The sequence below is a fragment of the Oncorhynchus gorbuscha genome, linkage group LG18 (genome assembly GCF_021184085.1).
Source record: "Oncorhynchus gorbuscha isolate QuinsamMale2020 ecotype Even-year linkage group LG18, OgorEven_v1.0, whole genome shotgun sequence".
Lineage (NCBI taxonomy): Eukaryota > Metazoa > Chordata > Actinopteri > Salmoniformes > Salmonidae > Oncorhynchus > Oncorhynchus gorbuscha.
Window position 1 is genome coordinate 49,752,639 of NC_060190.1, and position 26,647 is coordinate 49,779,285.

The 26,647-nt window shown below is 40.6% G+C and overlaps 1 long non-coding RNA gene across 1 annotated transcript; it reads left to right on the forward strand.

The window, feature by feature from the left end:
• Window positions 1–26,647, forward strand: LOC124003795. Its single transcript, XR_006833275.1, has 5 exons — window positions 1–428; window positions 2,389–2,470; window positions 5,339–5,424; window positions 5,534–5,630; window positions 25,655–26,647. It is a non-coding gene; the product is annotated as an uncharacterized LOC124003795 (long non-coding RNA).

A 26,647-nucleotide genomic window follows, 5' to 3' on the forward strand; every position in this document is an offset into this window, starting at 1 on the left:
CACACACACACACACACACACACACACACACACAGACTGCTGCTCTTCATCCCTTCCACCTGCCTCCATCTCTCCTATTTCTCCCAGTATCATCACTACCTCCACCAGTATCTTATTCCCTCTCACTCCATCCATCCAGCCATCCTTCTTTTTTTCTCTCCAGTCCCCACGCCCTTCTAACCCACACACTCTGTTACCACCGTGGTCAAGAAAATGATCAGCCAACAAGCTGGAAGAGGTAGAGGAGAGGAAAAAGAGTGGAGAAAGAGAGAAAGAGTGAACTCTGTCCATTTAAGATACTCCAGACGTTCCAGTTTCCTCTATGGATTATGCAGAGCCCCATGGACGGATGGAGGAGTGGAGGAGAAAAGAGGAAGAGGAAGAGAGAAGAAAGGATTTGCACTCCGGACAGCCAGTCCGTGTGACGGGTATATATATATAAAAACTCTAATCATTTCCTAACAACTTCTGCTTCTAAATGTCCCTTTGGCATTTTTCATTTCGGTTTCATCTCTTTCCCTCTCTTTCTCTATCTCTTTTCCCTCCTTCCCTCTCTCCTGTCTCCAGCCCTGCAGGCTGTGTTTGGGACTCTGGCTAATTGTGGAGTATTCTCAGGACTCCAGCAGAGGAACGAGAGAGACTCACTCTATCTTTCTTTCCATTCTAATTAATTCCCCTCTGTGCAGACACTCAAAGAGATTTTCTCTCCTTCCTTCGCTCTCTCTCTCTCCTTCTCTCCATCCGGCGACTTGAGAGCAGAATAATTGGGAGTGGAGATTGGCTTTTCTGTGCCTCTGCCAGAGGAGAGAGCTCTCCCAATCCTTCACACACCTGGTTGTGTGCGAGTGTGTGCGTGGATGAGTGTGTGTGGAATCTCTGACTTATCCCTAGGGGCTTTGGGGGGGGGGTGTACCACACCAGTGTGAACTGGGCGTGCATGACAGAAAAATGAGAAAAGGAAAGAGGGAGTGAGAGAAAAAGGTAGTACATTTACATTTAAGTCATTTAGCAGACGCTCTTATCCAGAGTAGTACAGTAGAGCACTAATCCGGTAGAAGTATTTCCCTGTGGAGGGGTGTGAGGGTGGAAATGAAGGAAAGTACTGCTTTCACTTGAAGCCCAACCAGTGATGTGGATGGACAGAGTGAGCAAATAAACGACAAGACAGAGAAGAGGAGAGAAGAGACGAGGAGAAGAGACATCGGCCCCTTCACAACATCAGCAAGTCACCCCGACTGAGAAGAGGAGAGAAGAGACAAGGAGAAGAGACATCGGCCCCTTCACAACATCAGCAAGTCACTCCGACTGAGAAGAGGAGAGAAGAGACGAGGAGAAGAGACATCGGCCCCTTCACAACATCAGCAAGTCACTCCGACTGAGAAGAGGAGAGAAGAGACGAGGAGAAGAGACATCGGCCCCTTCACAACATCAGCAAGTCACCCCGACTGAGAAGAATGCACAAGACAGAAGTCAATTGACAAACAAACAAATTCTCATACTGTCAGCCCCTTCAACCTCTTTGCTTTCTGGTCTGTCTCTCTCTTAGGGCAAAGAGCCAAATACACACACACACACACACACACACACGCACACGCACACGCACACGCACACGCACACGCACACGCACACACACACACACGCACACTCACACACAAAAGAACAGAATGAGAGAAACCTGGCTTCGTCTGGGACCCTTTTTTCAGGATTTTTTGTTTTTAGCACCCATTTATTTTTTCCCTCTTTGCCCTCTTCACTCTCCTCCATCTCTCCTCCATCTCTCCTCCATCTCTTCATCTCTCCTCCATCTCTTCATCTCTCCTCCATCTCTCCTCCATCTCTTCATCTCTCCTCCATCTCTCCTCCATCTCTTCATCTCTCCTCCATCTCTCCTCCATCTCTCCTCCATCTCTTCATCTCTCCTCCATCTCTCCTCCATCTCTTCATCTCTCCTCCATCTCTCCTCCATCTCTTCATCTCTCCTCCATCTCTCCTCCATCTCTTCACTCTCCTCAATCTCTCCTCCATCTCTTCACTCTCCTCCATCTCTCCTCCACCTCTTCAATCTCATCAATCTCTCCTTTACTCCATCTCTCCTCTCCTCCATCTCTCCATCTCTCCACATAGGCTCTAAGAACACCATATATCTTCCACACAAACCCTTCTCTCTCTCTCTCTCTCTCTCTCTCTCTCTCTCTCTCTCTCTCTCTCTCTCTCTCTCTCTCTCTCTCTCTCTCTCTCTCTCTCTCTCTCTCTCTCTCTCTCTCTCTCTCTCTCTCTCTCTCTCTATCACTCTATCACTCTCTCCAATCCCCCCTCCTCACACCTCCCTTCTTTTTCTCTTTGCCTACTGCTCCCTCACTTGCCCGGTCTCATTGTCTTCACACACAGCCGGAGTGCTTTAGTGCGAGTGTGTGTACGGCGTAACCAACCCATTCTGCAGTGGAGCCGCGGAGCACAGGGGGAGTCTGAGGTGAGTACTCACCGATTCTTTCCCATACCAAATCCTCCTCTGTTTGGTGTCACATGAGGACTGTGTTTGTGTGTCGGGCTATTTTGTCTCTGTGTGTCTGGCTGTTTTTTCTCTGTGTGTCTGAGTGCTTGCGTGTGTTTTTGTGTGTCTATGTGTAGTATCAGTAAGAGGAGTGTGTCAAAGGGGTTAATTATGTCAGGTTTCTGTAATCCCCATGGAATGGTATGTGGAGTACGAGATATGACTGTGGCAGACTGGATGTTCAGATATCTCAAGAATCACCCGGTTCCCTGTGCCAATGTGTGGGTATGTGCCAATGTGTGTACGTGCCAATGTTGGTGTGTGTGTTCATGTGTGTGTTGGTGTGTTTATGGAGCCCCAGGGTGAGACTGGCTTGGACTATAATGCTCTGGTTATGAATTACTGACCATGGCTTCAGCCTCACTCCCTGCTATTTCGCATTAAGCATGTAGACACACACACACACACACACACACACACACACACACACACACACACACACACACACACACACACACACACACACACACACACACACACACACACACACACACACACACACACACACACACACACACACACACACACACACACACACACACACACACACACACACACACACACACACACATCACATTCCATGGCAGATTTGAGTATTTCCCGGGGGTGAACAGAAATAGATCTAATTCTAAATCAGGACTGAGCAGAGGGCTAGTGCTCAAACTACCCCCATAACACTTGCAGTCCTGCAACACACACACACGCAGACAAACACATTGCAGCTCAGCTGCACAATATCATATTTGATTGTTCACTTTGTGCTTGAATCATTCAGACAGAATGTGCTTTACAAGTTTACATTTGGTGTTTGAGATATCCTAGTATCTTCAGAAGCTCAGTGAGAGCCTGCTCCTGTAGTCCATCTGAGATCAGGATGAGATCTGAAATCAAAACTAGGATTCAGATGAGGATTAGAACAGGGGATTACCATCTGACTCCGGTTTGGTTTTACAAAGCTGGGGAGGTTGAGGGGGAGAGATTAGGAGAAGCAGTGAAGGTCAGATCCAAACCAACACCTGTTTGTTACAACTAAATGGGATAACGACAAAGGAGTGTAGTGAAGAAGGAGACAGGAGGAGGAGAACAGGAAGAAGAAGTGAAGTGGGAAAGCAAGAAAGGATGAAAAGGGTGAAAGAGAAAAAGGAAAGAAACAGAGGGGGAAGGGTGCAAACCAATCTCCAAATAATACACCAACCTGTGGCGTAGCAGCAGGAACAGAATTACACCATGGCTCGACGTTTAATTACGCCATGGCTCGACGTTTAATTACACCATGGCTCGACGTTTAATTACACCATGGCTGACGTTTAATTACACCATGGCTCGACATTTAATTACACCATGGCTCGACGTTTAATTACACCATGGCTCAACGTTTAATTACACCATGGCTCGATGTTTAATTACACCATGGCTCGACGTTTAATTACACCATGGCTCGACGTTTAATTACACAATGGCTCAATGTTTAATTACACCATGGCTCGATGTTAAATTACACCATGGCTCGACGTTAAATTACACCATGGCTCGACGTTAAATTACACCATGGCTCGATGTTTAATTACACCATGGCTCGATGTTTAATTACACCATGGCTCGATGTTTAATTACACCATGGCTCGACGTTTAATTACACCATGGCTCGATGTTTAATTACGCCATGGCTCGACGTTTAATTACACCATGGCTCGACGTTTAATTACACCATGGCTCGACGTTTAATTACACCATGGCTCGATGTTTAATTACACCATTGCTCGATGTTTAATTACACCATGGCTCGACGTTTAATTACACCATGGCTCGACGTTTAATTACACCATGGCTCGACGTTTAATTACGCCATGGCTCGACTTTAAATTACACCATGGCTCGACTTTAAATTACGCCATGGCTCGACTTTAAATTACGCCATGGCTTGACTTTAAATTACGCCATGGCTCGACTTTAAATTACATCATAGCTTGAGGTTTAATTACACCATGGCTTGACGTTTAATTACCTCATGGCTGGACGTTTAATTACGCCATGGCTCGATGTTTAATTATGCCATGGCTTCACGTTTAATTACGCCGTGGCTCGACGTTTAATTACGCTGTGGCTTGACGTTTAATTATGGCTCAACGTTTAAATACGTCATGGCTCAAAGTTTAATTACGCCATGGCTCGACGTTTAATTACGCCATGGCTTCACGTTTAATTACGCCATGGCTCAACGTTTAATTACGCCATGGCTCAAAGTTTAATTACGCCATGGCTCGACGTTTAATTACGCCATGGCTGAACGTTTAATTACGCCATGGCTCGACGTTTAATTACGCCATGGCTCGACGTTTAATTACGCCATGGCTCGACATTTAATTACGCCATGGCTGAACGTTTAATTATGCCATGGCTCAACGTTTAATTACGCCATGGCTCGACGTTTAATTACGCCATGGCTCGACGTTTAGTTACGCCATGGCTCAACGTTTAATTACGCCATGGCTCGACGTTTATTACGCCATGGCTCGACATTTAATTACGCCATGTGTTGCCATACCTTAGGTGTTAGTTAAACTCCACAAAAGTGAAACTTCAACTTAAGTTCAGGCATTCATTCCTACTGGTTAAGTTAATGGTAAAGGTTTGGGAAAGGCTTAAAACAAACACTAAAAAACAAGTGCCTAGCATTGGGATTGAACATGTGACCCTCAGAGCCAGAGGCTGCGGCTTAAACTTGAGTGAAGTCAAGCCAAAACTCATCCGTTCAAACTCTTCCCTTCTTTCTGTCTTTCATCGCAGCCAGGAAGTGAGCAGAGAGGGAGAGAACGAGGACCAGAGGAAAATCCATGAATTCACACAATTTCTCTCTCTATCACTGCAGCCAGGTAAAGAGAGGGAGGAAGGGAGAGACAGATCTCTGGCAGTGTACTGACCGTCTGGGTTTAGTTATTCTCTCTTTATGATCAGTATTGATTTTTGCGTCATCTTACACAGACACACAGACACATCAAGATCCATTTCGAAATCCGACGTTTGTCCAGGTACCCAGCACGTCGGGAGATGCCTTCATAACCGACCACTAGGGGCAACGGTGAGCACTATTACCATCAAGTAGGCTTGGGTTTTGTTCGGGTGTTGTGGTCAGGCTGGTGTAAACCGTGAGTTTGAGCTCTGAGGATAGCGTGTATAATCCCAGTCATAGGCACTTATTTTTTATTTTACCCTATTCCAAATCTTAACCCTTAACTTAACCATTTGGAATTGATGCCTAAACTTGATCGTGAAGTTGCTTTTGTTTTAACCCTACCTAAACCTTATATTTTTACTTAACCCTGCGGAATTAATGTCCAATCCAGCCGCGAAGAGCAACCCAGGGTATCCAAAACACCTCAAAAACGTAAAATTTGACATTTAGAGAAACGTGGACAAACGTCAGAATCTGAAATCAAATTGGTCAAACGGTGAGAATTTGTTGCAGACAGACACACGCACAGTATTAATTTCAGCTCTGTCCCTCCTTCCCTCCCCTCCTCTTCCTCCTTCTCCTCAGGTAAGGGACTGCGTAATATGTTGCAAGGGCGGTGTTGTCACGGATAAAGCTGGTATAGCAGGATGAAATACACACACACGCACGCACCCCCCCCACACACACACACACATACACTGGGATGAGATTATAGGTAGCGCTTAGCCCCTCTGCAGGTGCAGCATCAAGATTAATGAGCCGTCATCAGCCAATCAGGTCAGCCGAATTCCAAAAAGCTGCGTGGGCCAGTGTAGGTCAGGGCTGTGTGTGTGTGCACCCTCGCGCATGTGTGTGTGCACCCTCGCGTGTGTGTGTGTTTGTGGTAGTAGGTGTGTGATTGCGTGGACAAGGTTGCTGTGAGAGATTGAGAGGGAGGATGCCCTGATTAGCAGTGAACATTTTAAAGTCTCTCCTCCTCCTCACTCTGCAAGTGTGTTCCCTCTCCCTCCCTATCTATTTCATCATCTCGCTCAACTTTTTTCTCTCTCTATCCTTCTCCATCCCTCTCCCCTCAAGTCCTCATTTGGGGTGCAGAGCAGGTCAGTTCCAGCAGCAGAAGGGTGTGTGAGACGAATTAAACATCAGGTCAGGTAAAGGCCATTTGGAAGACGAAGAGGAATGTTCTATCCGGGGGTGGAGTCTAATGATCAGAACAGTGTGGTTGGTGGCGTGCATGTGTAAGAGGTCAGGAACTACCCGTCCACATCCTTTGTTCACTAATCCTTTCTCTAGCCAGCATTTCTATCCCTCTTTCTTCTTGTTATGTCCATCTCCTCTCCTCTCTTCTCTCGTTCTGCATGGCCCATTGCCACTTCTACTTTGTGAGCAGCTTACAGAGAGCTATCTAGGGCAGGCTGCCCTCTCTCTCCCTCGGTCTAGCTCCCTGGTCTCCTTTTCTCTCTTGTCTTGCCTGCTTGAAGAGATCTATGCTGAGCTGACATCAATTCCTCATTCAATAGTCATTTTCTTTTCCCAGACTCCTCCCTCCCTGTCTTCCCCTGCCTTCCTCACTCACGTCCCTTTCTGAGATTACTGTGACCTTTCTCTCTTTCCCTCTCTTCCCAGACTCAGGTAATCCCTCCAGCCCCATACTTAGCTCAGACACTGGTTCTCTATCTTTCTGCTCTTTTTTACACATTCCTCTCTTAGTTCTTGCCCTTTCCTCTGCGGCTGGTGTCTGGGAGTTGAGCTGAGTGACGGAGACTCTGAGAAAGGGTTGGATTAATCTATAGCCTCCCAGTCATCCCTGGTATCAGCATCATATGCACTATCCTACCAGCTATAGATTGTATTGTACATGTTTAGACGGGGTGAGACAGCTTATAGCTGCTCTAAGGCCCCTTGTATAATACTCTTTGATAGCTTAATCCTCTGTAATTGAGGGTAGAACAGCTCCTGTTCCCGGTGTTTCTTTCCTTTACCCACAAGAGGGAAGAGTTGAGCCAGTCTATGGTGTATGTAGGATGCAGTTAAATTGTCACTGAATGTGGGAGGGTGCATGTGTGTCTAGCAGAGAGAGAAAGCCCCTGTGTGGATATTTGAATAGGGTCTTTGTTACCAGGGCTGAGAGACAGTGAGCTGTGAGAGAGACTCGGACACACCGCAATACCTGACAACCCCCCCCCCTCGTCCAAGCAACCCTGGGCCCCCAATACACACATACACTCTCATCCCGAAATACCTCATCCTGAAATACCTCATCCTGAAATACTTCATCCTGAAATACCTCATCCTGAAATAGCTCATCCTGAAATACCTCATCCTGAAAGCCTGTACTATAATACTCTTCCCCCTCTCTCTATACCGCCTCTCTATGTCGCTACTTCTTTGGCTCTTCCTCTCTAGATCTTTACCTCCCCCCTCCATCTCCGCCTCCCTCTCTCTCTTTCTGTCTTTGAACAACTGAAACTGTTTCCTTGTTCCTGGCCTTCTGCTTTATCTGGCCAGGAGGAGGGGAGAGGGGGGGGGCTGTTGACTTACCTGTGGCTAATACACAGAGAGCACTGTGTGTGAGAAGAGAGGGGGTGGGAGAAAAAGGGGAGGGAGGGAGATAGATAGAGCAAAAACAGGTGCATACACATGGATGGGTTCAGGCTAGTAGGAGACCCATTGATGTTTTATTGAGTAGTCTCAACTAAATGAACATAGGAATGGGAATGCAAACTCTCAGACAGTCACAATACTTCCTTTACCATCTCCTGTAGAAGAACATGGAGAATAAGGGTGAGTACAGCATGAGATATGGAGAGGTAGAGGAGAGGGTGTGGTCTGTTACGTTAGTATTTTCAGTTGCATTGACTGATTGGCTTATGGAATGTGGGGCTTTGAGTATGAATCCGATGGTAGATTTAGTGTGCAGAAGACATCATGCTATGGGTGTATTATCTGTGGTGTGTTGCAATGCTTTGAGTGGCTGAGGCAGCGAGTAGGGAAAGCAGTGAAATACATACCTCTCACTCCTCTGCTCCCCCTTGCCTCTTCCTACCTATATATCCTCGTTTCATCTCCTATTCTTTCCCCGAACCTACCCTCTATCTCCCTCTCCTTTCCTCTCCCTACCTATATATCCTCGTTTCATCTCCTATTCTCTCTCCGAACCTACCCTCTATCTCCCTCTCCTTGCCTCTCCCTACCTATATATCCTCGTTTCATCTCCTATTCTCTCCCCGAACCTACCCTCTATCTCCCTCTCCTTGCCTCTCCCTACCTATATATCCTCGTTTCATCTCCTATTCTCTCCCCGAACCTACCCTCTATCTCCCTCTCCTTGCCTCTCCCTTCTCCGTGCTTCTGTCTTTGAAATTCTGTTGTAGTTTATTCATTGAGTACTGAGTTATACCAAAATGCTTATTGTTCTGATATAGAGTTAGGAGATATACCGAGATACTTATTGTTTTGTTGTAGTTTTATCATACAGTAGAGTTAGGAGATATACCCAGATACCTATTGTTCTGATGTAGTTTTACCATAGAGTTAGGAGATATACCAATATACTTATTGTTCTGTTGTAGTTTTACCATATAGTAGAGTTAGGAGATATACCAAGATACTTATTGTTCTGATGTAGTTTTACCATATAGTAGAGTTAGGAGATATACCAAGATACTTATTGTTCTGATGTAGTTTTACCATATAGTAGAGTTAGGAGATATACCAAGATACTTATTGTTCTGATGTAGTTTTACCATATAGTAGAGTTAGGAGATATACCAAGATACTTATTGTTCTGTTGTAGTTTTACCATATAGTAGGGTTATGAGTTATACCAATATACTTATTGCTCTGATGTAGTTTTACCATATAGTAGAGTTAGGAGATATACCAAGATACTTATTGCTCTGTTGTAGTTTTACCATATAGTTGAGTTAGGAGATATACCAAGATACTTATTGTTCTGTTGTAGTTTTATCATAGAGTTAGGAGTTATACCAAGATACTTATTGTTCTGTTGTAGTTTTACCATATAGTAGAGTTAGGAGATATACCAAGATACTTATTGTTCTGATGTAGTTTTACCATATAGTAGAGTTAGGAGATATACCAATATACTTATTGTTCTGTTGTAGTTTTACCATATAGTAGAGTTAGGAGATATACCAAGATACTTATTGTTCTGTTGTAGTTTTACCATATAGTAGAGTTAGGAGATATACCAAGATACTTATTGTTCTGATGTAGTTTTACCATATAGTAGAGTTAGGAGATATACCAAGATACTTATTGTTCTGATGTAGTTTTACCATATAGTAGAGTTAGGAGATATACCAAGATACTTATTGTTCTGTTGTAGTTTTACCATATAGTAGAGTTAGGAGATATACCAAGATACTTATTGTTCTGATGTAGTTTTACCATATAGTAGAGTTAGGAGATATACCAAGATACTTATTGTTCTGTTGTAGTTTTACCATATAGTAGAGTTAGGAGATATACCAAGATACTTATTGTTCTGTTGTAGTTTTACCATATAGTAGAGTTAGGAGATATACCAAGATACTTATTGTTCTGTTGTAGTTTTACCATATAGTAGAGTTAGGAGATATACCAAGATACTTATTGTTCTGTTGTAGTTTTTATAGTAGAGTTAGGAGATATACCAAGATACTTATTGTTCTGTTGTAGTTTTACCATATAGTAGAGTTAGGAGATATACCAAGATACTTATTGTTCTGTTGTAGTTAGGAGATATTATACTTATTGTTCTGTTGTAGTTTTACCATATAGAGTTAGGAGATATACCAAGATACTTATTGTTCTGATGTAGTTTTACCATATAGTAGAGTTAGGAGATATACCAAGATACTTATTGTTCTGTTGTAGTTTTACCATATAGTAGAGTTAGGAGATATACCAAGATACTTATTGTTCTGATGTAGTTTTACCATATAGTAGAGTTAGGAGATATACCAAGATACTTATTGTTCTGTTGTAGTTTTACCATATAGTAGAGTTAGGAGATATACCAAGATACTTATTGTTCTGATGTAGTTTTACCATATAGTAGAGTTAGGAGATATACCAAGATACTTATTGTTCTGTTGTAGTTTTACCATACTTATTGTTCTGTTGTAGAGTTAGGAGATATACCAAGATACTTATTGTTCTGTTGTAGTTTTACCATATAGTAGAGTTAGGAGATATACCAAGATACTTATTGTTCTGATGTAGTTTTACCATATAGTAGAGTTAGGAGATATACCAAGATACTTATTGTTCTGTTGTAGTTTTACCATATAGTAGAGTTAGGAGATATACCAAGATACTTATTGTTCTGATGTAGTTTTACCATATAGTAGAGTTAGGAGATATACCAAGATACTTATTGTTCTGTTGTAGTTTTACCATATAGTAGAGTTAGGAGATATACCAAGATACTTATTGTTCTGATGTAGTTTTACCATATAGTAGAGTTAGGAGATATACCAAGATACTTATTGTTTATTGTTCTGATGTAGTTTTACCATATAGTAGAGTTAGGAGATATACCAAGATACTTATTGTTTTCTGTTGTAGTTTTACCATATAGTAGAGTTAGGAGATATACCAAGATACTTATTGTTCTGATGTAGTTTTACCATATAGTAGAGTTAGGAGATATACCAAGATACTTATTGTTCTGATGTAGTTTTATACCAAGATACTTATTGTTCTGTTGTAGTTTTACCATATAGAGTTAGGAGATATACCAAGATACTTATTGTTCTGATGTAGTTTTACCATATAGTAGAGTTAGGAGATATACCAAGATACTTATTGTTCTGTTGTAGTTTTACCATTGTAGTTTTACTTATTGTTCATATAGTAGAGTTAGGAGATATACCAAGATACTTATTGTTCTGATGTAGTTTTACCATATAGTAGAGTTAGGAGATATACCAAGATACTTATTGTTCTGATGTAGTTTTACCATATAGTAGAGTTAGGAGATATACCAAGATACTTATTGTTCTGTTGTAGTTTTACCATATAGTAGAGTTAGGAGATATACCAAGATACTTATTGTTCTGTTGTAGTTTTACCATATAGTAGAGTTAGGAGATATACCAAGATACTTATTGTTCTGTTGTAGTTTTACCATATAGTAGAGTTAGGAGATATACCAATATACTTATTGTTCTGTTGTAGTTTTACCATATAGTAGAGTTAGGAGATATACCAAGATACTTATTGTTCTGATGTAGTTTTACCATATAGTAGAGTTAGGAGATATACCAAGATACTTATTGTTCTGTTGTAGTTTTACCATATAGTAGAGTTAGGAGATATACCAAGTTATTGTTCTGTTGAGATATACCAAGATACTTATTGTTCTGATGTAGTTTTACCATATAGTAGAGTTAGGAGATATACCAAGATACTTATTGTTCTGTTGTAGTTTTACCATATAGTAGAGTTAGGAGATATACCAAGATACTTATTGTTCTGTTGTAGTTTTACCATATAGTAGAGTTAGGAGATATACCAAGATACTTATTGTTCTGTTGTAGTTTTACCATATATAGAGTTAGGAGATATACCAAGATACTTATTGTTCTGTTGTAGTTTTACCATATAGTAGAGTTAGGAGATATACCAAGATACTTATTGTTCTGATGTAGTTTTTACCATTGTTCTATAGTAGAGTTAGGAGATATACCAAGATACTTATTGTTCTGATGTAGTTTTACCATATAGTAGAGTTAGGAGATATACCAAGATACTTATTGTTCTGTTGTAGTTTTACCATATAGTAGAGTTAGGAGATATACCAAGATACTTATTGTTCTGATGTAGTTTTACCATATAGTAGAGTTAGGAGATATACCAAAGATACTTATTGTTTTCTGTTGTAGTTTTACCATATAGTAGAGTTAGGAGATATACCAAGATACTTATTGTTCTGTTGTAGTTTTACCAAGATATAGAGTTAGGAGATATACCAAGATACTTATTGTTCTGTTGTAGTTTTACCATATAGTAGAGTTAGGAGATATACCAAGATACTTATTGTTCTGTTGTAGTTTTACCAGTAGAGTTAGGAGATATACCAAGATACTTAGAGTTAGAGTTAGATATACCAAGATACTTATTGTTCTGATGTAGTTTTACCATATAGTAGAGTTAGGAGATATACCAAGATACTTATTGTTCTGTTGTAGTTTTACCATATAGTAGAGTTAGGAGATATACCAAGATACTTATTGTTCTGATGTAGTTTTACCATATAGTAGAGTTAGGAGATATACCAAGATACTTATTGTTCTGATGTAGTTTTACCATATAGTAGAGTTAGGAGATATACCAAGATACTTATTGTTCTGTTGTAGTTTTACCATATAGTAGAGTTAGGAGATATACCAATATACTTATTGTTCTGATGTAGTTTTACCATATAGTAGAGTTAGGAGATATACCAAGATACTTATTGCTCTGTTGTAGTTTTACCATATAGTAGAGTTAGGAGATATACCAAGATACTTATTGTTCTGTTGTAGTTTTATCATAGAGTTAGGAGATATACCAAGATACTTATTGTTCTGTTGTAGTTTTACCATATAGTAGAGTTAGGAGATATACCAAGATACTTATTGTTCTGTTGTAGTTTTATATAGTAGAGTTAGGAGATATACCAAGATACTTATTGTTCTGTTGTAGTTTTACCATATAGTAGAGTTAGGAGATATACCAAGATACTTATTGTTCTGATGTAGTTTTACCATATAGTAGAGTTAGGAGATATACCAAGATACTTATTGTTCTGTTGTAGTTTTACCATATAGTAGAGTTAGGAGATATACCAAGATACTTATTGTTCTGTTGTAGTTTTACCATATAGTAGAGTTAGGAGATATACCAAGATACTTATTGTTCTGATGTAGTTTTACCATATAGAGTTAGGATTGTTCTGATATACCAAGATACTTATTGTTCTGATGTAGTTTTACCATATAGTAGAGTTAGGAGATATACCAAGATACTTATTGTTCTGATGTAGTTTTAGCATATAGTAGAGTTAGGAGATATACCAATATACTTATTGTTCTGTTGTAGTTTTACCATATAGTAGAGTTAGGAGATATACCAAGATACTTATTGTTCTGATGTAGTTTTACCATATAGTAGAGTTAGGAGATATACCAAGATACTTATTGTTCTGATGTAGTTTTACCATAGAGTTAGGAGTATACCAAGATACTTATTGTTCTGAAGTTTTACTAGAGTTGAGATATCAAGATACTTATTGATGTAGTTTTACCATATAGTAGAGTTAGGAGATATACCAAGATACTTATTGTTCTGATGTAGTTTTACCATATAGTAGAGTTAGGAGATATACCAAGATACTTATTGTTCTGATGTAGTTTTACCATATAGTAGAGTTAGGAGATATACCAAGATACTTATTGTTCTGATGTAGTTTTACCATATAGTAGAGTTAGGAGATATACCAAGATACTTATTGTTCTGTTGTAGTTACCCATATAGTAGAGTTAGGAGATATACCAATATACTTATTGTTCTGATGTAGTTTTACCATATAGTAGAGTTAGGAGATATACCAATATACTTATTGTTCTGTTGTAGTTTTACCATATAGTAGAGTTAGGAGATATACCAAGATACTTATTGTTCTGATGTAGTTTTACCCAAGATACTTATTGTTCTAGAGTTAGGAGATATACCAAGATACTTATTGTTCTGTTGTAGTTTTACCATATAGTAGAGTTAGGAGATATACCAAGATACTTATTGTTCTGATGTAGTTTTACCATATAGTAGAGTTAGGAGATATACCAAGATACTTATTGTTCTGATGTAGTTTTACCATATAGTAGAGTTAGGAGATATACCAAGATACTTATTGTTCTGATGTAGTTTTACCATATAGTAGAGTTAGGAGATATACCAAGATACTTATTGTTCTGTTGTAGTTTTACCATATAGTAGGGTTAGGAGTTATACCAATATACTTATTGCTCTGATGTAGTTTTACCATATAGTAGAGTTAGGAGATATACCAAGATACTTATTGCTCTGTTGTAGTTTTACCATATAGTTGAGTTAGGAGATATACCAAGATACTTATTGTTCTGTTGTAGTTTTATCATAGAGTTAGGAGATATACCAAGATACTTATTGTTCTGATGTAGTTTTACCATATAGTAGAGTTAGGAGATATACCAATATACTTATTGTTCTGTTGTAGTTTTATCATAGAGTTAGGAGATATACCAAGATACTTATTGTTCTGATGTAGTTTTACCATATAGTAGAGTTAGGAGATATACCAAGATACTTATTGTTCTGATGTAGTTTTACCATATAGTAGAGTTAGGAGATATACCAAGATACTTATTGTTCTGTTGTAGTTTTACCATATAGTAGAGTTAGGAGATATACCAAGATACTTATTGCTCTGTTGTAGTTTTACCATATAGTAGAGTTAGGAGATATACCAAGATACTTATTGCTCTGATGTAGTTTTATCATAGAGTTAGGAAATATACCAATATACTTATTGTTCTGATGTAGTTTTACCATATAGTAGTGTTAGGAGATATACCAAGATACTTATTGTTCTGTTGTAGTTTTACCATATAGTAGAGTTAGGAGATATACCAAGATACTTATTGCTCTGATGTAGTTTTATCATAGAGTTAGGAGATATACCAATATACTTATTGTTCTGTTGTAGTTTTACCATAGAGTTAGGAGATATACCAAGATACTTATTGTTCTGTTGTAGTTTTACCATATAATAGAGTTAGGAGATATACCAAGATACTTATTGTTCTGATGTAGTTTTACCATATAGTAGAGTTAGGAGATATACCAAGATACTTTTTGTTCTGATGTAGTTTTACCATATCGTAGAGTTAGGAGATATACCAAGATACTTATTGTTCTGTTGTAGTTTTACCATATAGTAGAGTTAGGAGATATACCAAGATACTTATTGTTCTGATGTAGTTTTACCATATAGTAGAGTTAGGAGATATACCAAGATACTTATTGTTCTGTTGTAGTTTTACCATATAGTAGGGTTATGAGTTATACCAATATACTTATTGCTCTGATGTAGTTTTACCATGTAGTAGAGTTAGGAGATATACCAAGATACTTATTGCTCTGTTGTAGTTTTACCATATAGTAGAGTTAGGAGATATACCAAGATACTTATTGTTCTGTTGTAGTTTTATCATAGAGTTAGGAGTTATACCAAGATACTTATTGTTCTGTTGTAGTTTTACCATATAGTAGAGTTAGGAGATATACCAAGATACTTATTGTTCTGATGTAGTTTTACCATATAGTAGAGTTAGGAGATTTACCAAGATACTTATTGTTCTGTTGTAGTTTTACCATATAGTAGAGTTAGGAGATATACCAAGATACTTATTGTTCTGTTGTAGTTTTACCATATAGTAGAGTTAGGAGATATACCAAGATACTTGTTGTTCTGATGTAGTTTTACCATAGAGTTAGGAGATATACCAAGATACTTATTGCTCTGATGTAGTTTTATCATAGAGTTAGGAAATATACCAATATACTTATTGTTCTGATGTAGTTTTACCATATAGTAGAGTTAGGAGATATACCAATATACTTATTGTTCTGTTGTAGTTTTACCATATAGTAGAGTTAGGAGATATACCAAGATACTTATTGTTCTGATGTAGTTTTACCATATAGTAGAGTTAGGAGATATACCAAGATACTTATTGTTCTGATGTAGTTTTACCATATAGTAGAGTTAGGAGATATACCAATATACTTATTGCTCTGATGTAGTTTTATCATATAGTAGAGTTAGGAGATATACCAAAATACTTATTGCTCTGATGTAGTTTTATCATAGAGTTAGGTGATATACCAAGATACTTATTGCTCTGATGTAGTTTTACCATAGAGTTAGGAGATATACCAAGATACTTATTGCTCTGATGTAGTTTTACCATAGAGTTAGGAGATATACCAAGATACTTATTGCTCTGATGTAGTTTTACCATATAGTAGAGTTAGGAGATATACCAAGATACTTATTGTTCTGTTGTAGTTTTATCATAGAGTTAGGAGATATACCAAGATACTTATTGTTCTGTTGTAATTTTACCATATAGTAGAGTTAGGAGATATACCAATATACTTATTGTTCTGTTGTAGTTTTACCATATAGTAGAGTTAGGAGATATACCAAGATACTTATTGTTCTGATGTAGTTTTACCATATAGTAGGGTTAGGAGATATACCAAGATACTTATTGTTCTGATGTAGTTTTATCATAGAGTTAGGAGATATACCAAGATACTTATTGTTCTGATGTAGTTTTACCATATAGTAAAGTTAGGAGATATACCAATATACTTATTGTTCTGATGTAGTTTTACCATATAGTAGAGTTAGGAGATATACCAAGATACTTATTGCTCTGATGTAGTTTTATCATAGAGTTAGGAGTTATACCAAGATACTTATTGCTCTGATGTAGTTTTACCATAGAGTTAGGAGTTATACCAAGATACTTATTGCTCTGATGTAGTTTTATCATAGAGTTAGGAGTTATACCAAGATACTTATTGCTCTGATGTAGTTTTACCATAGAGTTAGGAGATATACCAAGATACTTATTGCTCTGATGTAGTTTTACCATATAGTAGAGTTTGGAGTTATACCAAGATACTTATTGTTCTGTTGTAGTTTTACCATAGAGTTAGGAGATATACCAATATACTTATTGCTCTGATGTAGTTTTACCATATAGTAGAGTTAGGAGATATACCAAGATACTTATTGTTCTGTTGTAGTTTTACCATATAGTAGAGTTAGGAGATATACCAAGATACTTATTGCTCTGATGTAGTTTTACCATATAGTAGAGTTAGGAGATATACCAAGATACTTATTGTTCTGTTGTAGTTTTACCATATAGTAGAGTTAGGAGATATACCAAGATACTTATTGCTCTGATGTAGTTTTATCATAGAGTTAGGAGATATACCAAGATACTTATTGCTCTGATGTAGTTTTATCATAGAGTTAGGAGATATACCAATATACTTATTGTTCTGATGTAGTTTTACCATATAGTAGAGTTAGGAGATATACCAATATACTTATTGTTCTGATGTAGTTTTACCATATAGTAGAGTTAGGAGTTATACCAAGATACTTATTGTTCTGATGTAGTTTTACCATATAGTAGAGTTAGGAGATATACCAAGATACTTATTGTTCTGTTCAGAGGATTGTCTTAACTCATGTCATTAGAAGAAGAATGTCTATATCGTCTCTTTTCATCTAGAATTGATGACGGCACAACCCATACTGTTTATGACGGCACAACCCATACTGTTTATGACAGCACAACCCATACTGTTTATGACGGCACAACCCATACTGTTTATGACAGCACAACCCATACTGTTTATGACGGCACAACCCATACTGTTTATGACGGCACAACCCATACTGTTTATGACGGCACAACCCATACTGTTTATGACGGCACAACCCATACTGTTTATGACGGCACAACCCATACTGTTTATGAAGGTACAACCCATACTGTTTATGACGGTACAACCCATACTGTTTATGACGGCACAACCCATACTGTTTATGACGGCACAACCCATACTGTTTATGACGGTACAACCCATACTGTTTATGACGGTACAACCCATACTGTTTATGACGGTACAACCCATACTGTTTACGACGCAGCCAATAGAACTTATTGTATTCATAACTAATGGTAGATCACGGTTGGATGTCATTGGCTTAGGGGAACACAGGGACAGCATTGTCTCTTTGCAAGGAGGGGCTTCAACAAGGGAACATTTCGATGTGCGTGAGTGTGAGTACGTGCGTGTTTGTGCGTGGAGGGGTCTGAGTTAACAAGAGACTGAAGTAATCTCTGAGTTCTCTAAAGTGATGAAACTGGTCGGAATGTGTCTGGAAGACAAGACATCACATTTGATCCTAATGTGTCACTGGAGTTATTTGTGGACTCTGGGGGATGACTCATAACACTCTACAACCCCTCCCCTCTGCTAACCTCCCCATCTTGTCACCCCCTCACTTCAATTCCCTCTCCCCTTTTCTATTCCCTCCCCCCCCCCCCTCCCTTCACCTGCTTCTTCTTTCTCCGGGGGCGAAGATCGTTAGGTGTCTTATCTAAAGGTCTTTACATCACAGCCCTGTTATCACTGCAGCCAGGGCGCCTCTCGCTTCTCTCCTCCCTCCGCAGAAAATACATTGAACTGAGGAAGGGAGAGATGGAGGGATGGAGAGATGAAAGAAAGCGGGGCGGAGAGGTTCGACCTGTCTGGACAGCCTCCTTTCCTTGTTTGTTTTGGTGTACATGGAAGGCTGGAACAATGTAATCAATCCAATCCAGAACGGGGTCTGGAAATAGTGCCCAATAACCGCACACACACACACACACGCAGAAACAGACACATACACTTATCACTGCTGTCATGTGTGTGGAGTGGACTCAGGCAACAGAGTCTGGTTTATATCTGTGAGTGTGTTTACTGTAAATAAAGGTAGAATAAGCTAATACGCTTTCCGTATTCCGTCAAACTTGCCTGGCTGTTGACCATAGGGATCAGCTCTAGGATTATGTCACTCAAAGCCAAGACCTCGGCTTATCAGCACTCACACACACAGAGAAATGGTATACGTAATTCAAACCTGTTCCCACCACAAACACATTCTTTGATTATAGCTCTCTCTACCTCTCCTTTTACTATATGTTTCTGTCTCACCTTCTTTCCCTCTATCATTCTCAACTTCCATCATCCCTCTTCTCTCTCAGTCTCTCTCTCTTAACCCACTTCAGTTTTAGGTAATGATCTTTCAGGTCTTCCTTCATTCCTTCTCTCTGTCCCTCCTCTCTCCCCTCTACTCCATCTATCCCTCTCTCTGTCCCTCCTCTCTCCCCTCTACTCCCTCTATCCCTCTCTCTGTCCCTCCTCTCTCCCCTCTACTCCCTCTATCCCTCTCTCTGTCCCTCCTCTCTCTCCAATACCTCTATCCCTCTCTCTGTCCCTCCTCTCTCCCCTCTACTCCCTCTATCCCTCTCTCTGTCCCTCCTCTCTCCCCTCTACTCCCTCTATCCCTCTCTCTGTCCCTCCTCTCTCTCCAATACCTCTATCCCTCTCTCTGTCCCTCCTCTCTCCCCTCTACTCCCTCTATCCCTCTCTCTGTCCCTCCTCTCTCCCCTCTACTCCCTCTATCCCTCTCTCTGTCCCTCCTCTCTCTCCAATACCTCTATCCCTCTCTCTGTCCCTCCTCTCTCCCCTCTACCCCTCTCTCTATCCTTCCGCTCTCCCCTCTACTCCCTCGATCCCCCTCTTCTTATCTTTGTCCTTCCTCTCTCCCTTCTACTCCATCTATCCCATATACCCCTCTGAAACTTTAGGAGCTCTTAAACTACAAAACAGCTCGTTGTTCTGTGGGATCAACTTTCAGAATGAATAACCAAACTATGTTTATAGTGTGTGTGCATATGTGGTATTTCCTCTCCTAGGCCACTGATTGTTGACTTGTTCATATTCAACCAGTTAATGATGTAGAGGCTGTTTTTACTCTCTCATCTTCTGCAACATAGCACCAATAATGACCTCCTCGAAACAAGATGGAAGGAGAAGACGATGACTCACACAGTGAGAAGAAGATGACTCACACAGTGAGAAGACGATGACTCACACAGTGAGAAGACGAGAGGATAGAGGAGAGGGCAGGGGGATACTCTGAGTTGCTATTCATTTCATAAGAAGGAATTCCCCTTGACCACGGCGACAAATTGGGGAAACAAACATTTGTTCTCATCCATTATAAAAGAGCCAGCTTCGTTCTCAATTTTTTGTTATTCAGAAATAACAAAGCATGCCGAAAGGCTGCTGTGTTGTTCAATGTACCAGGTCAAAACTCCCGACCTACGGTTCGCAATGTTCCAACATAGGGAAATAAAGCCTGAGAGAAGAGCCCTGTGGCTTCAGGCTATTCGTGTGGAAGAGTGGGAAATTGTGGGGAGCCGGTGTCCAAGTAGACTATGTGTGTAGTCCGTTTGGAGCTCCACTCACAACATGTAGCTTTATAGTCCGTTTGGAGCTCCACTCACAACCTGTAGCTTTATAGTCCGTTTGGAGCTCCACTCACAACCTGTAGCTTAATAGTCCGTTTGGAGCTCCACTCACAACCTGTAGCTTTATAGTCCATTTGGAGCTCCACTCACAACATGTAGCTTTATAGTCTGTTTGGAGCTCCACTCACAACATGTAGCTTTATAGTCCGTTTGGAGCTCCACTCACAACATGTAGCTTTATAGTCCGTTTGGAGCTCCACACACAACCTGTAGCTTTATAGTCCGTTTGGAGCTCCACTCACAACCAGTAGCTTTATAGTCCGTTTGGAGCTCCACTCACAACCTGTAGCTTTATAGTCCGTTTGGAGCTCCACTCACAACCTGTAGCTTTATAGTCCGTTTGGAGCTCCACTCACAACATGTAGCTTTATAGTCCGTTTGGAGCTCCACTCACAACATGTAGCTTTATAGTCCGTTTGGAGCTCCACTCACAACATGTAGCTTTAGTCCGTTTGGAGTCACAACATGTAGTTTGGAGCTCCACTCACAACATGTAGCTTTATAGTCCGTTTGGAGCTCCACTCACAACCTGCTGCTTTATAGTCCGTTTGGAGCTCCACTCACAACCTGTAGCTTTATAGTCCGTTTGGAGCTCCACTCACAACCAGTAGCTTTATAGTCCGTTTGGAGCTCCACTCACAACCTGTAGCTTTATAGTCCTCCAGCTCCACTCACAACCTGTAGCTTTATAGTCCGTTTGGAGCTCCACTCACAACCTGTAGCTTTATAGTCCGTTTGGAGCTCCATCACAACATGTAGCTTTATAGTCCGTTTGGAGCTCCACTCACAACATGTAGCTTTATAGTCCGTTTGGAGCTCCACTCACAACATGTAGCTTTATAGTCCGTTTGGAGCTCCACTCACAACATGTAGCTTTTAGTCCGTTTGGAGTCACAACCGTTTGGAGCTCCACTCACAACATGTAGCTTTATAGTCCGTTTGGAGCTCCACTCACAACATGTAGCTTTATAGTCCGTTTGGAGCTCCACTCACAACATGTAGCTTTATAGTCCGTTTGGAGCTCCACTCACAACCTGTAGCTTTATAGTCCGTTTGGAGCTCCACTCACAACCTGTAGCTTTATAGTCCGTTTGGAGCTCCACTCACAACATGTAGCTTTATAGTCCGTTTGGAGCTCCACTCACAACATGTAGCTTTATAGTCCGTTTGGAGCTCCACTCACAACATGTAGCTTTATAGTCTGTTTGGAGCTCCACTCACAACATGTAGCTTTATAGTCCGTTTGGAGCTCCACTCACAACATGTAGCTTTATAGTCCGTTTGGAGCTCCACTCACAACCTGCTGCTTTATAGTCCGTTTGGAGCTCCACTCACAACCTGTAGCTTTATAGTCCGTTTGGAGCTCCACTCACAACCAGTAGCTTTATAGTCCGTTTGGAGCTCCACTCACAACCTGTAGCTTTATAGTCCGTTTGGAGCTCCACTCACAACCTGTAGCTTTATAGTCCGTTTGGAGCTCCACACACAACATGTAGCTTTATAGTCCGTTTGGAGCTCCACTCACAACATGTAGCTTTATAGTCCGTTTGGAGCTCCACTCACAACATGTAGCTTTATAGTCCGTTTGGAGCTCCACTCACAACATGTAGCTTTATAGTCCGTTTGGAGCTCCACTCACAACATGTAGGTTTATTGTCAGTTTGGAGCTCCACTCACAACATGTAGCTTTATAGTCCGTTTGGAGCTCCACTCACAACATGTAGCTTTATAGTCCGTTTGGAGCTCCACTCACAACATGTAGCTTTATAGTCCGTTTGGAGCTCCACTCACAACCTGTAGCTTTATAGTCCATTTGGAGCACTCACAACCTGTAGCTTTATAGTCCGTTTGGAGCTCCACTCACAACATGTAGCTTTATAGTCCGTTTGGAGCTCCACTCACAACCTGTAGCTTTATAATCCGTTTGTAGCTCCACTCACAACCTGTAGCTTTATAGTCCGTTTGTAGCTCCACTCACAACCTGTAGCTTTATAGTCCGTTTGTAGCTCCACTCACAACCTGTAGCTTTATAGTCCGTTTGTAGCTCCACTCACAACCTGTAGCTTTATAGTCAGTTTGGAGATCCACTCACAACCTGTAGCTTTATAGTCCGTTTGGAGATCCACTCACAACCTGTAGCTTTATAGTCCGTTTGGAGCTCCACTCACAACCTGTAGCTTTATAGTCCGTTTGGAGCTCCACTCACAACATGTAGCTTTATAGTCTGTTTGGAGCTCCACTCACAACATGTAGCTTTATAGTCCGTTTGTAGCTCCACTCACAACCAGTAGCTTTATAGTCCGTTTGGAGCTCCACTCACAACCTGTAGCTTTACACTCTGTTGGTTTGTGTTGTTGGTCTTGGCAAGCTTCATGTCCTGGTTGGTAGTTACTGTAGCTAGCACTCATGTGGCTAACTTTAGCACCGTGATGAAAAGGCTCATGAGGGAAGCCCTACAATAATAGGTTTTTCTAACTAGTGAGAATGCAAGGTTGAAAAGTCATCTTTAGACATTTTGTACTTTTTTTAAATGTAGTTTTGTAATTGACTAAAACAAGAAGACAACAAGACAATTGAGTTTGAAAAAGGTCAAGTTCTTGCTGTGAGCCAATCGGGAAACCAAGGTAACCGTGGGTTGTTTTCTCCACAGACGGGCAGGGCTGCAACGTTCCATTTAATACTTACTGCGACTATACATTGGCAAGTGGATAAGAGGAGAAGGGTGGGAGGAGAGGAAAGGGGAGCATGAGAGATGGAGAGAAGAAGAAGAAGAAGATGAAGAAGAGATAGGCATAATGCATTTGCAGGATTATATCGTGATGTCAGAGCCAAAATGGAGTTGAAGATTAAAGAGTGCCCATAGCAGAGTGCTTCATGTACAAATGACAGTATGAAATAAATGATTGTATGGTCCGAATAAAGATGGAGCATTGGATACAGCAGTAAGGCTACTGACTGAGATGAAGGGCATTGGAGTTGACGGAGTGGAAGAGAGTGGTGGATGTGATAGACTGGTGTTCCAGTATTACTGTAACTCCCTGCTGTCAGACAAGCTGAAAGTGTTAAAGTCAACGAGAGTGAGAAGGCTACACACACACCGTTATATCGACAGAAACGCTAAGGTTGAGAGGAGAGGATGCTCACAAGTACTCAGACACTCAAACAAAAAATAGAGTCACACGTCTATATGGGGGGTTGGGGAGTTGGGTGTCTCTGTGACTAACTCGCTGCTGTTTTCTATGGCTTTCTATTCCTATGTGATCTTCTCTACTGTCACGTAGGGTCCAAAGCCATTGGGTACAGAGTGGAACATCTGCTAAAGAAAGAGGGGACCAATGGGATCGTCAGGGCTTGAGGAAGGACAGGTTTTAGCTCATCTGCAGCATAACTCAACACACACTTCAATCTCCTCTTTGTGCCAGACTGGGTTCGAACGCCTTTCGTTTCATTTTCCTCTATTTATCTGTATGAATTACATTTGAATGAATGAATTACTTTTTATTTTCGTGTCAAATCGCCAGTTGACAACCCATCCCTTATGGGATTAATTGACACATAAACAAACATTGCAATAATTCACTGTGATCATTCAGTGATAATACTTCTTCCAGTGCATATATACATATTTATTTATTTTGTATTATATTTACTGCTCTAGGGTTATAATCATTGCATGGATAACCTTACTTACTATTACATATTCATTTATTTTTCACTGTTTATGCGGTGCGCAGTGCACAGAATACCGGAAGAATGATCACAGTGAATTATTGTAATGTCAATTAATCCAGAACGGGATGGGTTGTCAACTGATGATTTGACACGAACATAACATGTCATGCCTTGAGGTGTCTTCTGTAAGCAGCCCAAGCTCAGGCTCAGAATGAACTGGCCCAGTATGAGACAGGTTGAACAGAGCAACACCCTACAACACACACAAACAAACAAAAACACATACACTCCCTAATGGACACTTGTTCATGCTGACTCAGGTTGGTATCTAATGAAGCTCTCAATTGTACCACCTGTCTCTTAATCTCACAGTAGCATGTGATTGGCTAATGGCAGAGAGGAAGATCTGTGACTGTTAGTCCATATGGGAGAGAAAGATTCAAATGACCACAAAGGTCTGTTAAAGTATTCTCCAGCCAGGCATATCTGTGGGCTACTGACAACTGTCTTTTCTGACAAACCAAAGATTGCACCTCAATTGTCAAATAGATAGACTGTAGCTGACAATCAAGCAAACTAATGTGTGTGCTGCATATCACTTCTATATCACAGTGAGTATTCTTTCTGCCTCAGCTGGACTGTAATCGGTCATAATACATTATTTCAGGTGTAATAACTCCTGATGCTAGTCAGTTCTGTCCTGTAATGCTGTAGGAGGACTCTGATAAGAAATGATCTTGCCTCCTGTTTGAGTGGCAGAGTTCGATAAAATGTTTATCTAATCCTCAACGCAGTGTGTGTGTGTGTGTGTGTGTGTGTGTGTGTGTGTGTGTGTGTGTGTGTGTGTGTGTGTGTGTGTGTGTGTGTGTGTGTGTGTGTGTGTGTGTGTGTGTGTGTGTGTGTGTGTGTGTGTGTGTGTGTGTGTGTGTGTGTGTGTGTGTGTGTGTGTGTGTGTGTGTGTGTGTGTGTGTGTGTGTGTGTGTGTTTGTTTTGTGTGTTTCAGGCTAGTTATGGGCTGAGATATCGATTGGCACAGAAACTTTCTCTCCATTAAGTTTCCCACACAAAATATCAGGAATCTATTAACCTCAAACATTCTAACGTTCTCACACCTCAACATCCCCTTGAAAAGTTTGAGTTTAGCTTCAATTTTAATCATTTCTGAAGTGTTCTTTTGCCTTCTGGATAAGAAGTTTGCCTACTTGTGCAGCAGTATTTACTGACATAAAAAGTGGATTATACTTTAACACCTTCTCCTGTCTCTCTTTCTCTCTGCAGTTATTACATGTCTTAGTCAGACCACGCCCCAGTTCACCTTCACCTCTTTTTGCAGTCTGCACGGATTCTGCCAGAGACGGAGGAAAAAGGAAAATCAGAAAGGGGAGGAACAGGATGAGATGCAGGAGAAACGGAGGGATCAGGAGACTGAGGTGTGAAGGAAGCCTGGAGCAACTTCACCCTCCTCTTCATTCTCCCAGAGACTCTGGCCACGATTGTGACGGCATTCTAATTTCTACATCCAGATCCTTTTCTTCACACTGTGGTGCGTCTCTCCTCCACCTGCAGCAGCTGTTCAATCAGCAGCTTCACTGGAGTGCATAGGTAGAGGTCAAAGCTCAAAACTAACGTTCTTTACTATCTCCTACACCACAGACACACACGTGCACACACACACGTGCACACACACACGTGCACACACACACGCATTAATTAAAGTCCTGTGTAGGTCTATAAATGCCAGTGGGGTGTAGGGACACCTATCACCTGTTTATGATGAAAGTAGTGAATGTGATTGTGTGTGCACTGAGACTTCATTGCAGCGGGACCACAGAGAGTTGCAGGACTGCACCTACCAGTTAAGATAAGCATATGCTGCAGAATGAATGCCCTTTACACGCACGCAAACACACACACACACACGCAGGTCTCATTAGCCTGTGTAATTATGCATGGCACGTCCAGTTGGCCAGTGGGGAAGTAATTAACCTTTTCCAGCAGGAAACAGCAATCTGGACGTCTGACACACTCACATGCACACACACACGTCTGGTGTCACGGAAATAAAGTGTCAAAGACAGCGGCTGGCATTCAATGATAATCCCCTCACGCATATTTCCATCTAAGGCTTAAAACACTAATAATGCCAAATTACCTCTCCTCTCCCTTTATCTTCCCTCCTTTCTCTTTCTCCCTCTTCTTGTCCCCATGTCGTCTGTCTGTCTGTCTGTCTGTCTGTCTGTCTGTCTGTCTGTCTGTCTGTCTGTCTGTCTG